Raw genomic sequence first — 14,651 nt, 5'->3', positions numbered from 1 at the left:
GTTTAAGACGCGGCCGAAGCTGGCTCAGCTTATTATGACAAAATTCAAACGGTATTCACCTGACCGCCGACTCTTTGTTTTTTTACTTTTAAAATTATAATAAAAACCTGGTGTTGCAAACACGGCCCTTCAGCGCCTCGGGGACGAAGATTTATAGGGCTGTGTGGGTCAACTAGACCAAAAATCCTAAACATGACCCAAAAGTGGCTGTTTATGCAAAGTCAGCCTTCCGGCATTCCTTTCGGGAACATTCGGCTATTTATGACATAACAACATCACCTGACTTATTTATGACTCTTTTTATCGTTTTTCAAATTAGAAAACTCAATATTGCAAACACGGCCTTTCAACGTCTCGGGGACGAAGATTTTTAAGGCTGTGTGGGTCAACTGGACCAAATCTTAAATATGACCCAAAAGTGGCTATTTATGCAAAGTCAGCCTTCCAGCGTCCCCTTCGGGAACATTCGGCTATGTCTTGATAAAACAACGTCACCCGACTTCTTAGAAATTTGACATATATATTTTGCTATTTTTTTTGTAAAAGGGGAGGTCGGATATCACCCGACTTATTTATGACAAAATTAAAAATCTTGACATGTTTTTTTTTTGTTTTTTTTATTTGTTTTTGGCTTTTTTAGCAAAAGGGGGGTTGGACCCGATGAGGGTTGCCTACGTATCTCACATCCGGTGAGAATCAAACCCGCGTAGTTCGGGCAAATTAACCGAACTATTTTAAAACATGACTCTTTTCCATTTTTATTTTTTCCTGGCAAGACAATCTATTTTCCTTTTCTATTTTTTGAAAAAGACAAAATAACGATTTTTTTTTTCATTTTCAACAACATAAAACAATCTATTTTTCCAAAAATAAAAGACTCTTTTTTTATATTTTTTAGTAAAACAAAATAAAATATTTTCCTCTTTTTTTTTTCTTCAAAATTTCGGTAGAGTTTCGCCAGTAATTGGTCATTGATTTTTTTCTAAAATAATCAATTAACTCCCTAACTGATATATTCTTTTTCCTCTTTTTTTTTTCAATTTTCCAACCTTCCCGAGATTCAGAAACCGGTCAACATGCAAGTTCGAAACAAATATATGTACAGAGCAAGTAGGATGCATCAGAATGGTCTTTTCATTTCAGGTTGCTAGTCCTAGACGGACCCAACCCCTGTGTTGAGTCCCCTAAGTCAAATGCAACGTGATGCAAATAAGCGTTCCTACTAGGGATCCGGCATGAGGTTTCGTTATACTAGGTTTATAACCTGGGTATATGTTCTAGACTGTGTACCCGAGCGGACAACTCGAGTCGAGGAGGGGGCAACTTACCGGGAACCAAAAGGCCATCCGGCTTCGTAACTTATCCGTCCTCTTTCTTATTTCAGGTATTGACATTAATAGAATAGGGAGCCTCGACCAGCGAGCTTCTCCCCGGAGGTAAGAAGAGAAAGGTTTCGGCACAGTTCATATGTACAGTTCAAATAATATCAAAGCGGTAAAAGCAGCATTTAGCACATTAGGCTCAAATATGTAAAAATCAGATAAAACCAAATATAATAATTTATCTAAGCTCGAATTCTAACCCTGAACCAGTGGTTCTGGGTCCAACATTAAATTCCCCAGCAGAGTCGCCAGAGCTGTCACACCTCCTTTTTCCGCCCCCGTGGGGTGCAAGGAGTTTTTTCCAATTAAAGGACAGTCGAAACGGGATTTGTTTATTTATTTCAGAGTCGCCACTTGGGAGATTTAGGGTGTCCCAAGTCACCAATTTTAATCCCGAATCGAGGAAAAGAATGACTCCATATTACAGTCTGCATACCAGAAATCCGGATAAGGAATTCTGTTAACCCGGGAGAAGGTGTTAGGCATTCCCGAGTTCCGTGGTTCTAGCACGGTCGCTCAACTGTTATATTCGGCTTGATTATCTGATATAATACGTATTATAAACTTATGTGCAAATTTTATCCTTTAGCCGCTTTTATTATTTTTTATTTATTGTTATTATTTTACGAAGAATTGCAACATTGTGAAAACGTATTTCAAACCACGTCGCAATCAATGCACCCGTGGTTATCGACACATTTCGACTCCGTTGAGATTTGGATTTGGGTTACATAAATGCACACCCGTATTTAAGAAAATAACATTGTTAAATACGCGCCTAAAGCAACTAGCGTATCATTATTTTTGGGTAGGGCCGTGAAATTTGCTAAAACGGCTCCTCCCGAATTCTAAGCAATTAAATGTACATTTATTGAGGGCCCCGCAATCTATACATTTTATTAAGCGAGGCTCATCTCATTTATTTTAAATGGACAAATCTTAAAGCGACTACATTTTTCTATAAAAATTAGTCTCTAAAATAAAGGAAAAAAAATCCTAATTAATTACTAGCTTTTATTTTATTTATTTAAGAAAGCATGACATACTAATTGCTAGATTAATACAAATATTGATGAAAAGGAATTTTATTTAAAAAAATTTGAAATTATAAATAAAATAAAAATTTGACAACTAATATTTAAAAGAATCAAATACAGCTAGATTAAAACTCAGCATTGTTATAAAAAAAACTATTGAGATTAATTATTCACGACCATTTGAAACTAGATTTTAACCATAATTACTAAAGCTTTTTAGAAAGTCTTTTAGACTTAAACGAAGTTTCTAATCTTGCCTGAACTCAAATGCCTTAATGCCTAATTTACGAAATTTAATTTAAATTCATGTCTTAGCTAAATTTAGCTAGTTATTCATGATTAACCTACTGTTGATAATCTTGAAACCTTCATAACTAGTGAATTAACCTGTTTTGCCGAACTGATTCATTAAAGACTAACTTATGTTATTTTTTCTTATTCCAATTATTATTTAGTAATACATGAAATAGCTTAAATATAATCAACAAAAGGAATAAAGAAAAACGAAATTAAAACTTCAAAATTTCATTCTTCATATGTATTCATGCTTCATATTTCGGATTACAATAACCAGCGTGTCAGTTGTGTACCTGATATTGGAAGCAAAAGAAAATAAAGATGAGAATCAGCAGCAGTAATAACAGTACAACACAACAACAACTGCCCAGCAACAGTAACAACCCAGTAACAGACCGGTGGAGTAGTAATCCCAAAACAAATGCTTCCAACTTTTATGAAACAACAACAATTAATGCTGATTTCAAACAATGAAAGAAAGCAGAAGATTTTTTAGTTTTTTTTATTTGAAAGTTTGAATATTTTTCGGAATTTTTCTCTCTTAAATATTCAGCTCTTTTTTTTTCTCTTATTCTCTGTCCGTTTTTTTTCTCTATCTCTGTGTGTCCTTGTCTTGTGTTCAAGACTTCCTATATATAATCTCAACCCTTTAATCAATTAAAATCTATCCATTTTCTCTACCAAACCCATTATCTTCCCACTTATCCCCATTACATTAAATAAATATATCACACCACCCCATTATTTTTTGTCCCCCATGCCTAACATAAATAAATACAAGATTCCTCCCCTCTAAATTTTGTCTTGTCCCCCCTTTATATTAAACAACTATATCACAACCCACCCCATTACATTTTGTCCCCCATGCTTCATATAAACAATTACAAAATATACAATTCCTAAACTACCCCTCCGACCTTACTGAAATTACCAAACTACCCCTTAACGTACTGCAAATTACCAAACTACCCATCAGCTATAACAAATCAATTAATCACACTCAACCAAAATATAGCTAATATGACCAATTTCTACACAAATTTAAACAACAAATCACATGAACATGATTTCTTCAACACTTCAACAACAAATCACATGAACACAAATTGAACAACAAAAAACAACTAAAATTTGATTGAACAATATTTTTTAGCAACAAACAATCCTATTTTCAGATTCAACAACAACAATCAAACAAGTATATTTAGATTTCCAGACAAATACAAATAATTATTCAAAATATCACAAAATATTACAAAATTGCACACCAATAAAAATTACTTGATTTTTGAATTTTTTGGGAGTAATTCTCATATAGGGCAAAAATCACGTGCTTACAGGTGCTAAAGTGCTTTTCCCCATGGTTTGCAAGGTACTGACGACTCTCGCTACCTTCAAATCAATATTACCATTTTTCCTTGGGAATATTATGAGGCCCAAAAAGGCTATCATAAATGCCACCCGTCTGTGTTCCTCCCATTTTTGACGGCTATTTCTATTGCATAGCTTAAAGTCTGGATTATTGAACCCGCCCACGTGGCCATATCTATCATACATGAAGCGGAAACTGCAGAAACCCTTTGCAAAATCTGGATGATGAACTGTTCGGGGTATTTTCAAGGAATCCAAGAATCGGTGTATGGTAATGGCCCTAGGAGCAATCAAGTATTTGAACCTCAATGGAGCTTGATCACTTCCAATGTACCCCGCTATTTCTTCCAATGTTGGGGTGAGCTCAAAGTCTGAAAAATGAAATACATTATGTGCCGCATCCCAATGGGCGACCAGTGCCCTGATAATATCCCCCCGAGGCTGAATGTTTAATAAATCCGGAAGGTCTTTCAAATATTTTCTCACTTCGTCTTGCCCCTCTTTACCTAAATCATTCCACCATAACTGCAGCTCAAAAGAGATTTTGGTCATTATTGAAAAGGGCTCATTCACCATCGTGCTCATCCTGCACATTTATTAAAGCGTTTAAGCAGAAGAAAACTCTTGTTTGACTCAACAAAGAAAATTGTCTATATTTGCGACCCAAAATTACCTATATATTTTCAAGCGAAGAACTTGATTTTCAAACATGGCCTTTCAGTGCTTTGGGAAAAAGATTTTAAGGCTATTTATGACAAGACGGCTCTACTTAGCTTTTTTTTATTTTTAAGATAAAAATAAATAAAATAATAAAAATAAAACATGAAAACACATGACCAAAGGTGGCTATCTACGCGAGGTCAGCCTTCCGGCGTTCCGTTTAGGAACATTTGGCTATTTTTGACACATTTTTTTGACTATTTTTGCAAAGGGGAGGTTGGACCCGATGAGGGTTGCCTACGTATCTCACGCCCTGTGAGAATCAAACCTGCGTAGTTCGGGCAAATTAACCGAACTATTTTAAAACAATGACTCTTTTCCATTTTTGTTTTTAGAATAAGCGAATAACAACTATTAAAACAAAACTCTTTTTCCTTTTTTTTTCAACAACTAAAACAACCTATTTTTCCAAGCTAAAAAATGGACTCTTTTTCTTTTTCATTTTTTTTCAACAAAAATAATGAAACAACTTATGTTTGTCAAAACAAAGACTCTTTTTCTATAAACATTTCCTTTTTTCCTCTTCATTTCGGCAGAGTTTCGCCGGTAATTGGTCATTGATTTCTTATTTCTAAAATAATCAATTAACTCCTTAACTGATATTTTATTTCACTCTTTTCTCTTTTTTTCAATTTTCCAACACCCGAGATTCAGAAACCGGTCAACATGCAGGTTCGGAACAAATAAATGCACAGCACAAGAGAATGCATCAGGATGGTCTCTTCATTTCAGGTTGCTAGTCCTAGACGGACCCAACCCCTGTGTTGAGTCCCCTAAGTCAAATGCAACGTGATGCGAATAAGCGTTCCTACTAGGGATCCGGCATGAAGTCATGTTATTCTATGTTCAAAACTTGGGTCAGTGTTCTAGACTGTGTACCCGAGCGGACAACTCGAGTCGAGGAGGGGGCAACTTACCGGGAACCAAAAGGCCATCCGGCTTCGTAACTTATCCGGCCTCTTTTTTATTTTAAGGTATGACACTAACAGAATAGGGAGTCTCAACCAGTAAGCACATCCCCGGAGGTGAAGAGAGAATGGTGTCGGCACAGTTTATATACAGTTCAGATAATATCAAAGCGGTAACATTTAGCACACTCAGCAAAAACATGTAGGAAAATCAGATATAATTAAATACAACAATTTATCTAAGCTCGAATTCTGAACCCTGAACCAGAGATTCTGGGTTCGGTCCCCAGCAGAGTCGCCAGAGCTGTCACACCTCCTTTTTCACTTACACCCGCAAGGGCGCAAATGGGGTTTTCCATTTAAAGGAGCAATCAGAACGGGATTTAATTATTAATTATTCAGAGTCGCCACTTGAGAGATTAATGGTGTCCCAAGTCACCGATTGAATCCAGAACCGAGGAAAAATATGACTTTGTTAACAGCCCGCAAACCAGAAATCTGAGTAAGGAATTCCGTTAACTCAGGAGAAGGTGTTAGGCATTCCCGGGCTCCGTGGTTCTAGCACGGTCGCTTAACTGTTGTATTTGATTTCATCTGATTTTAATACATGCTAACTTATGTGCTTTTTATTAATATTACACCGCTTTATCGTTGTTTATTTTAAAGGGCTTGCGACATCGTGAAAATGCGTTTCGAACCGCATCGCAATCAATGCACCCGTGGTTATCGACACATTTCAACTTCAACGAGATTTGGATTTGGGTCGCATCAATGCGCACTCGAGTTTAAGAAAGTGATTTAATTAAATCGCGTCTAAAGATTATAACATAATATTATTTTGGGGAAGGCCGTGAAATTCGCTAGATGGCCCTCCCAAATTCTAAGTAATTTTATGTAACCATATTGAGGGTCCTGCAATTTTGTGTTTAGTGGGCGAGGCTCGTCTCATTTTATTTTAAGGGCAAACCTAGAAGTAACTATATTTCTCTACTTATTTGTCTCTATGAGTAAAAGTAAAAGTCCTAATTAATTAGCATTGTTAAGAATCACTATTTTTAAATCCGGGTTTGTCCAAAAATCCTCAGTAATCTGGGGCTTCACAATTAGCCCTAAGTAACAAGCGGGTACGGCATGCTTCGCACTCCCTTGGGCTTCTAGCATTACCTTTTGGCCCAAGTCAAATGATATTCTCCAAGCCTCAAACCGATTAAGTTAAAAGGGAGTGGGCCTGGTTGGCCAATATTGAGCCCAAAAATCCAATTATACAACAATGACATGAGATTATAGCAATTGGCAAAAACTGGAAGTGATATCCCGCGGACAGGGACTACCATTAGTGGGCTAATTAAAATGATTAAGGTACACTAGTGGTGATTAACAAGTTAAACCACTAACAAACCACATGCCAGTCTTAAACCAATTCTCAAACAATTGTGGAATTTGACACAACTACACTAGTTAATGATACTTACGCATCAATCCAGAGTGAGTGGACTATTTGAAGCAATTACTCTTTAACTACTTCTATTCCTGTTTTTGCATTAACACAGGGTAATACGAGCATTTAGTCTAAGCTGACCCAAACTACATACTGATTTCCTGCTCAATCTCCAGCTATTAACACGAATAGAAGTCATGGATCTCAAATCATTTTTAGTTTCTTCTGATTTCCAAGTTACACTACACCAACTGAAATTACACTATAACATAGCTAAGCGACGAATAGCAGTCTAACAGTCCACAATTTTGGTTACATACACGAATCTACATACCCAAACACCCCCTTAATAGTCAAAATGAACAAAACTCATGCTTAACAGTTCATCAATCCAACTTATACAATCCAGGATTAGTCTAGTACACAAATGACATGAAATATTGAGTAAGCTAACTGTTTTATGCATTAAAATCAAACAAAAGCAGGAGGAGTTCAGAGATCCACTTCAAACAGCATATTTACTTCATTTCCATAGACTTGAGAGCTACAAAACATGTACCTAGAAATTGAAATGTAAAGAGATAAAAGGACATGAGTCAGCTACTTTGAACAACAACAACAACAAACTCAACAACGTATACCACAGAATTTGCCAGGAACTGCTTTTGAAAAACCAGAAATACCAACAGACTCCACAGACCAACTCAACACACTTCAAATGCACTCCTAGCCCTTCCAGATGAACCTAAGCACCTCTATAATGATGCTAAATCCAAAACCCAAACTGAAATCCAAAACTAGTAATGAAACTGTGAAGTTGTTTCGGATTTCTCCATTTTTGATGTTTTATTTTCTGAATAAACTTGGAATTAAAATGCCAACTGAAATCAATAGCAGGAAAGAAAGCTGAAATTGAAACTCAGAGTTGAAGGCAGAAGAAGAAAAGAAGACCCCCTCTCCCAAGGCATTTCATGCCCTTTTATAGGCAACCCCAAAGAGAATAGACCTGATTCTTTATTTTCTAATTGGTCCCTTCCCTATCTTCAGTTTAGTCCCCCTATTCTTAACTTGCTAAACAAGTAAATACATTACAATTATTAAAATCTACACTTGTACCCCACTCTAGAAGGCCCTAGGGTATTCTTCTACCCATACAATACCTATACTGCCCTTTCATATGCTTTGAAATTACTATTCCTATCAGAACTACCCTTTTCCATACCCAGACTACCCCTGAAGGTTCCCCAAAGTTACCGAACCTACCCTCATTCTTAACAGTTGTAACCAATACCCTAATCCAATCTAAAACTAGCTGAAATTGATTAATTATCATTCAGAAACCAACTAATCCGACTGACCAAAACCAAATTGTTCAATTATATTTACTCAATCAAACTAAATGATATCAAACTAAGCTTAAACTAACATGAACAACATTAAATGAACTGAAACTAATTCTTAATCCATAAACTCATAATCATTCAAACAAATATCAACTCAGAACTAATCAACAATTGACAGAACTAAACTAATACAAATAAATCAAAAAATTAACAGAAAAATTAGCGAAACAAAACTGTAAGTAAAACTTCAAACATGCGAGTAAAAGGAAACAGTAAAAACTCACAGAGGCACAAGGAACTCCGGCCAGTCAGAAACGTCTGAATCCTTTCAGATTTTTGACGCGTAACATCCCTAACCATGTGTTCTTACAAGAGAACACATGGTTAAGGATACTACGGTTCGAAATCACAAAGATTTGGTTTAGGATTTTGGCCAGAAATTCTCAGATCTAAGATTCGAGCTGTTTCACAACGATTTGAAGGAAAATAAACCTGGATTGGTGTTGAGTGAGGGCCGGGGGTTATGCGGTGTGATTTTGGGCTGATTTAAATGAACCTTCGATTTGGCCGAAAACTTCAATCGAAGATTCGACGAGCTCCGGCCTTATTCGAGGGGAACCAGTGGGTGCAATGGAAAGAGGAGAGTGAGGGGGATCTGTGGTGTTAATCTGGGGGTGAACGGCGTAGTATGCGTTCACCGCCGTCGAGGGATTTAGAGGCGGCGCGGATTAGGGTTTGAGAGGAGGGGTGGGGTGAGGAAGATGAGGGTCTGGGGTGGGTTTTCGGACCCTTTTAAATTAGGAACCTCGTTAGTTCCGGACCGTTGGATTGATGAGATCCAGCGGTCCTAATTCGGAGACCACGAAACGACGTCGTTTCGATTAGAAGAAGGAACGGATCGGGTTGGGGACTTGGGCTGGGGCTGATTTGCAACGGTTTAAGGTGTTTGGGCCTGAAAAATTCTCTGATTTGGCCCAAATTTGGGTCTTTTATTAAGACCCAATTTCTATTCTTATTTCCTTTTTGTTTTCTTTTCTCACTTTTACAATTTTTTATAATTTTTCTAATTTTTATGGAAATGTAAAACTAACATGAAATCCTAGTTATTTCAAAACAAAGACTAATTAATTACTAAAACTGTTCAAAAGCTATTTCATGACAAATTCACAATAAAATCATTAAAATGCAAAAGTGAACTAATTTTTGTGATTTTCATGTTTTGTTTTTCTTAAAACAATTAACCCTTAATTGATACTAAAACCTAAACGCAAAAATGCATATTTTGTACTTTATAGAATTAACATGCGCAAATAGAATGCAATAATTATCAGAAAATGACACCAAAATGCACGAAAATTGTAAAAAATAAAGGAAAATCATTTTGTTTGGGATTTTGGGAATAATCATATTTAGGGCAAAAATCACGTGCTCACAACCATTCTTAATAAAATGGAGCAGTACCAATGCAATTTTCTATGGGGAATAACCACAACAAAAAAGAAGTTGCATCTCGTAAAATGGAAGAAAATTACTACACCTAAAGAAATAGGAGGTCTAGGATCCAATGCCTGCGCCAAAAGAACAATGTATTACTGGCAAGCCTAGCATGGAGAGTATTTCATTCTCCCCAACATTTTTATGATAAGATATTAATTAATAAATTCCTACATATTTCATAACCTACTTATTATTTCACAACTTGGCGTAATATACTTAAGGGTTGGGAACACTTCCAACTAGGTTTACAATGGCAAATAGGAATATGTGCAAATTTTAATTTTTGAAATGACTACTGGGTAAAAAACGGGATAACTATTCGTTCACTAATAAGTGGCCCAATACCTTTGGAACATCAATCAATAAAAATTAACTGCATATATGATGCTAATGGTTGGAAATGGGATCTTTTACCTTTTGAACTTACAGATGGTATAAAAAATATTATAAGAACTCTTTACATTTCGCCTTATAATAAAAAAGGTGATAGCATTTACTGGGGTTAAATACTAATGGTAGATTTACATTCAACTCAATGTACAAAGCCTTGGAAAATAATTCCAATGACGACCACAACATAGTGTCCACGTTCAGATGGATATGGAATCTTCCTATACATCCAAAAATTAAGTACTTTATTTGGTTACTTAACCATAATAGACTGCCAACATTTCAATTTCTGTAACATCTTAACATTATCACAAATGCGGAATCTCCTTACTATCGTAAAGCTGATGAAACGGCAAATCATATTTTTTTAACTTGTGAAAATGCTCAAACATAGTGGAACAACCTGGGAATAGGACGGCATATAAATACTTTACATAACTTTAATACACCGCAAGAATGGCTTCCTCCATTAATTAACTACAAATAACAAAAATTCCCACACTATGTACATCCACATACTTATATATCATTAAGCTTATGAAATATTTGGACCACTAGAAACAAAAATATTTATGAGCGATTACATAAACCTGTTAGCATCAATTTTACAACACAACAAGCTACTGAAATTCTGCTATCTAGCAGTTTCAAGTCATCAAATACAACGCCATATCAGGGTTCCTCTAAAATGGATACCACCAAAACCTAACATATATAAACTAAATACGGATGGAGCACACTCGTCTACTCGATATAAAAATGGCATTGGAGGAATAATTAGTAACCACAATAGGGACTGGATTATAGGATTTTCAGGAAACATACCCTATCAATCAATTATTACGACAGAAATATATGCATTATTATAGGGGCTTACTTTGGCTAAACTTCATAATCTAATGCTAATCCACGTGGAAATTGATGCCAAATAGGTAATTACACTACTGCACGTTGACAATTTAAACTTTGCTAATCTATTAACTGATTGCAGACACCTGTTGTGGATGCTCCATGATCCAATAGTTAGTCATGCATACAGAGAACAAAATAGATTAGCAGATCAACTAGAAAAATCGGGAAATTTTTTGGAAGGAACCTATACAATGCATGTTTTGGACCAGGCACCACTTTTTGCTACAAAAATTTGGCAAGACGATAAGCAAGGACTGTCAGCTACCCCTTCACTACCACTAACTGCAGGTGAATTGCCAGATGAAGAGCTTACAGTGCATGGAAGGAACATTTACAACACCAGTCCAAGTTGCTTCTGCTGTTCTAGTAATAGATCTGCTAGGGATGCTACAAATAATATAGATACTAGTAGTGATAACTTAGTTTGTAATATGGTAACTATTACTACCAATTACTTAGTTTGTACTATGGTAACTACTGCTACTAATGACTTAGTTTGTAATATAGTGCAACCTGGGCACCAATATCTCTGTACGCATGTTTAATTAATATATAATATCTATTTTTAGTACCAAAAAAAAAGTTAACCAAAATGAGGTGCTTTATTTATTCATTTATTTTCTTTATGAGAAAGCACATTACATACAAAAATTTCTCAGAAGCATATTTAAGAGCTTAATAGACCCTATCCCCCAAAATAAGTTTTTCCTCTTTTTATGACTTATTTTGTCTTCATTCAACAACTAGTCCAAAAATTACATGTCAGTGAATAATGCACACTCGATATCTTGAACTTGAGGCATATGTTTCATATTCTTGAATTCTCGTATACACTCTTTAAGTGCTGCTCTTTTAGGGTAGTAAAAGAAATCATTGACTTTACGTACATTTCCATTAGTATTATTGTTGTGAGTGAGAGAAATCCTAAATGTTTGATTGTAATTTTCTTCACATGGATTCTCTTTGCAATCTTCATTATCACCAAACTGCAATTCGATCTTGCAAATATCATTCTTGTAATCTCCTTCTACATGCACCCGATAAATTCCGTTGGCGTTCGTCTTATCCATTGTCATGAATGTGATATGTTTAGTTTCGGGGTTCTTACATTTTATAAATATAGAGGCACCTGCAATTTTTTTGTAAGCGGTGTCAACATATTTAAAAGAAAAAAATGAACCAAATTTAAGTCATAGTGTGAGTTTTAATAACTCACGTCAACGAAAACTATCAACAATAGCATCAATAAGTACGTGTTGTACATGTTGATGCATGAAGGACTAAAAGGTGTATAAGTTGAAATTGTCTAAGGAATAGACTAACTTTTGTAATAGGTTCTACAAAATCATATCCAATACTTATCGACTAGTGGAACAATGAATACATATGGAAAATTACGCACTGAAGATAAATTATGTCAGTCCATAAGTAAATTAATACAAAAATTAGTTAATTCATAAAATATTATCAATATTAGCCAAATGCTACCAATATTGCCAATTAGCTGTTTCTAGCAAAAAATGTCAAATTTTTACTTTCTTTTAGTGGATGTCGTTGGAATGAATTGAGTACATCTTAAGGAGTTTGAATCTCAATTTTGGGATGATTTGGTAAAGTTTTGAGGTGGTTTGAATAGAAAACTCGAAGTAGAAGATGTACATGAAAAAAAAATGTATGTATCACACTGTGTATCGTTTGTGTATCATATATGTATCAAATGTTTGTCACATGTATATACATGTATACTTGTGTGTGAGATACATGTTTGATACATGTGGCGCAGAATAATTTTTTAAGCTCGATTTTAACTATGAATTTTGATACCAAATCAGTCCAAATCACCTCCAATCTTTCTCAAATTTTGTATATTGACTTATCTAGAACAACCATTGAAAAAGGTCCTTTTTTACTTAGTTTTTGGAATTTTGTATATTTATTTTCTTTGTGTTTCATCACCTATATCATCCATGAAATTTCCTCTCCATCTTGCATCTAATACTGCTGATCACACTTAAAAACATGTAAGGAGATCTTTACGTGTTATTCTTGGAGAGAAAGAATCATTATTTATCTTAATTTTTAAATTTTGTATGCGTTTGGCCAATTTTACTAGTCAGTGATTAATAGCTAGAGGTCGGTAAGTTTGAGCTTAGTTTAGACATTTACGTAACATTCTCAAAAATATTTCGCTAGATCCATATATCGTCTTTTAAAATTTTCGCACATCTAAAAGGAAAGATATTTAATAGCTTCAATCATTAGACTATTTGTGTAAAATTTCTCTTTATCTCTCATTGTATGTCTCATTTGATTTGATGAACACTACGCCAATTGAAACAATAAAAATACTGAAACATAACATAACTGAATATAGAAACTAATTCCATGATAAACAAACAATAGGACATGTTTTTATTTATTTATTTATTATGTATAAAGTTTTTCTTTTTTGTTTGTTGAATCTGAATAATTGGAAAAAATATAAAATGCAAAAAATGGAGCAAAAGAAAAAAAAATTAAATAATACCTTCTATGGGCTTAGTAAGGTTGTGTTTGATTAGTGAACGACAAGGATCACAATAAACCCTTCCTTCTACAAAGAATTCAGGTTTTTCATCAGAAGCTTGAGTAAGCCCTAGCAAGAAGAACAAGCAAATGAAAATAACAACTGATTTTCCCATTTTCTTTCCTTTTTTTAAATTTTTTATCTTTTTTTTTTTGTTTGAACTTTCGTTATTTCTTTCTGTAGGTTACAATCTTAAAGGGATGCATTATATATACTTGTATTCTGATAGTTATTTTTGTTACGTTTCCTCCGATTTTAAATCTTATTCTTCATGGTTTCCTTTTTTCTCTCGCTTACACAGACACATGTCGATAGCAGCGGAACCTTTGGTTTGGTCCATACCACGAAACAAGCAAAGATCTAAGCGTTTGTTTGGTTGGAAAAATAAGTTAGTTATTTCAGGATTAATTATTCCGAAATTAGTTATCTTGGGATCATTATCCTACTTTTTCATACGGATAAAAATAACACTATTATATTATTCCGGGATAACTAGTCCTGAGATTAGTTATACCGTCATTTTATCCCAACCATACGTAGAATAAACTCATCTCAAATTTAATTCTAGATTCATATATTATTCTAGAATTCTAGTATGATTAACTTACTACGAGAAATTTGTTAACTTTCGATCGCCGGAACCGTCGGAGTCTGGTCTTGCTTTTAAGAATTCTTTTTAACTAACTTTAATATCGAATTATTTTAACAATTCAAACTGAATATATATTTTTCGGTGCCTGTAACTAGGGTTGTGCATAATTTGATAAATACCGAATTACCACACCAAAAT

General features: G+C 34.8%; 1 long non-coding RNA gene across 1 annotated transcript; it reads right to left on the bottom strand.

Annotated features, from left to right (window-relative positions):
* Positions 1–11,878: 11,878 nt before the first annotated feature.
* LOC107805568 (uncharacterized) lies at positions 11,879–14,130 on the bottom strand. The gene is made up of 2 exons (XR_012698298.1): positions 13,823–14,130; positions 11,879–12,424 (listed from the first exon to the last, which is right to left on the bottom strand). It is a non-coding gene; the product is annotated as an uncharacterized LOC107805568 (long non-coding RNA).
* Positions 14,131–14,651: the final 521 nt, after the last annotated feature.

This window comes from Nicotiana tabacum, chromosome 13 (genome assembly GCF_000715075.1).
Source record: "Nicotiana tabacum cultivar K326 chromosome 13, ASM71507v2, whole genome shotgun sequence".
In the NCBI taxonomy this organism is placed as follows: Eukaryota; Viridiplantae; Streptophyta; class Magnoliopsida; order Solanales; family Solanaceae; genus Nicotiana; species Nicotiana tabacum.
Note: the sequence above shows the minus strand (reverse complement) of the source record. Positions and strands in the feature narration are given on the sequence as shown.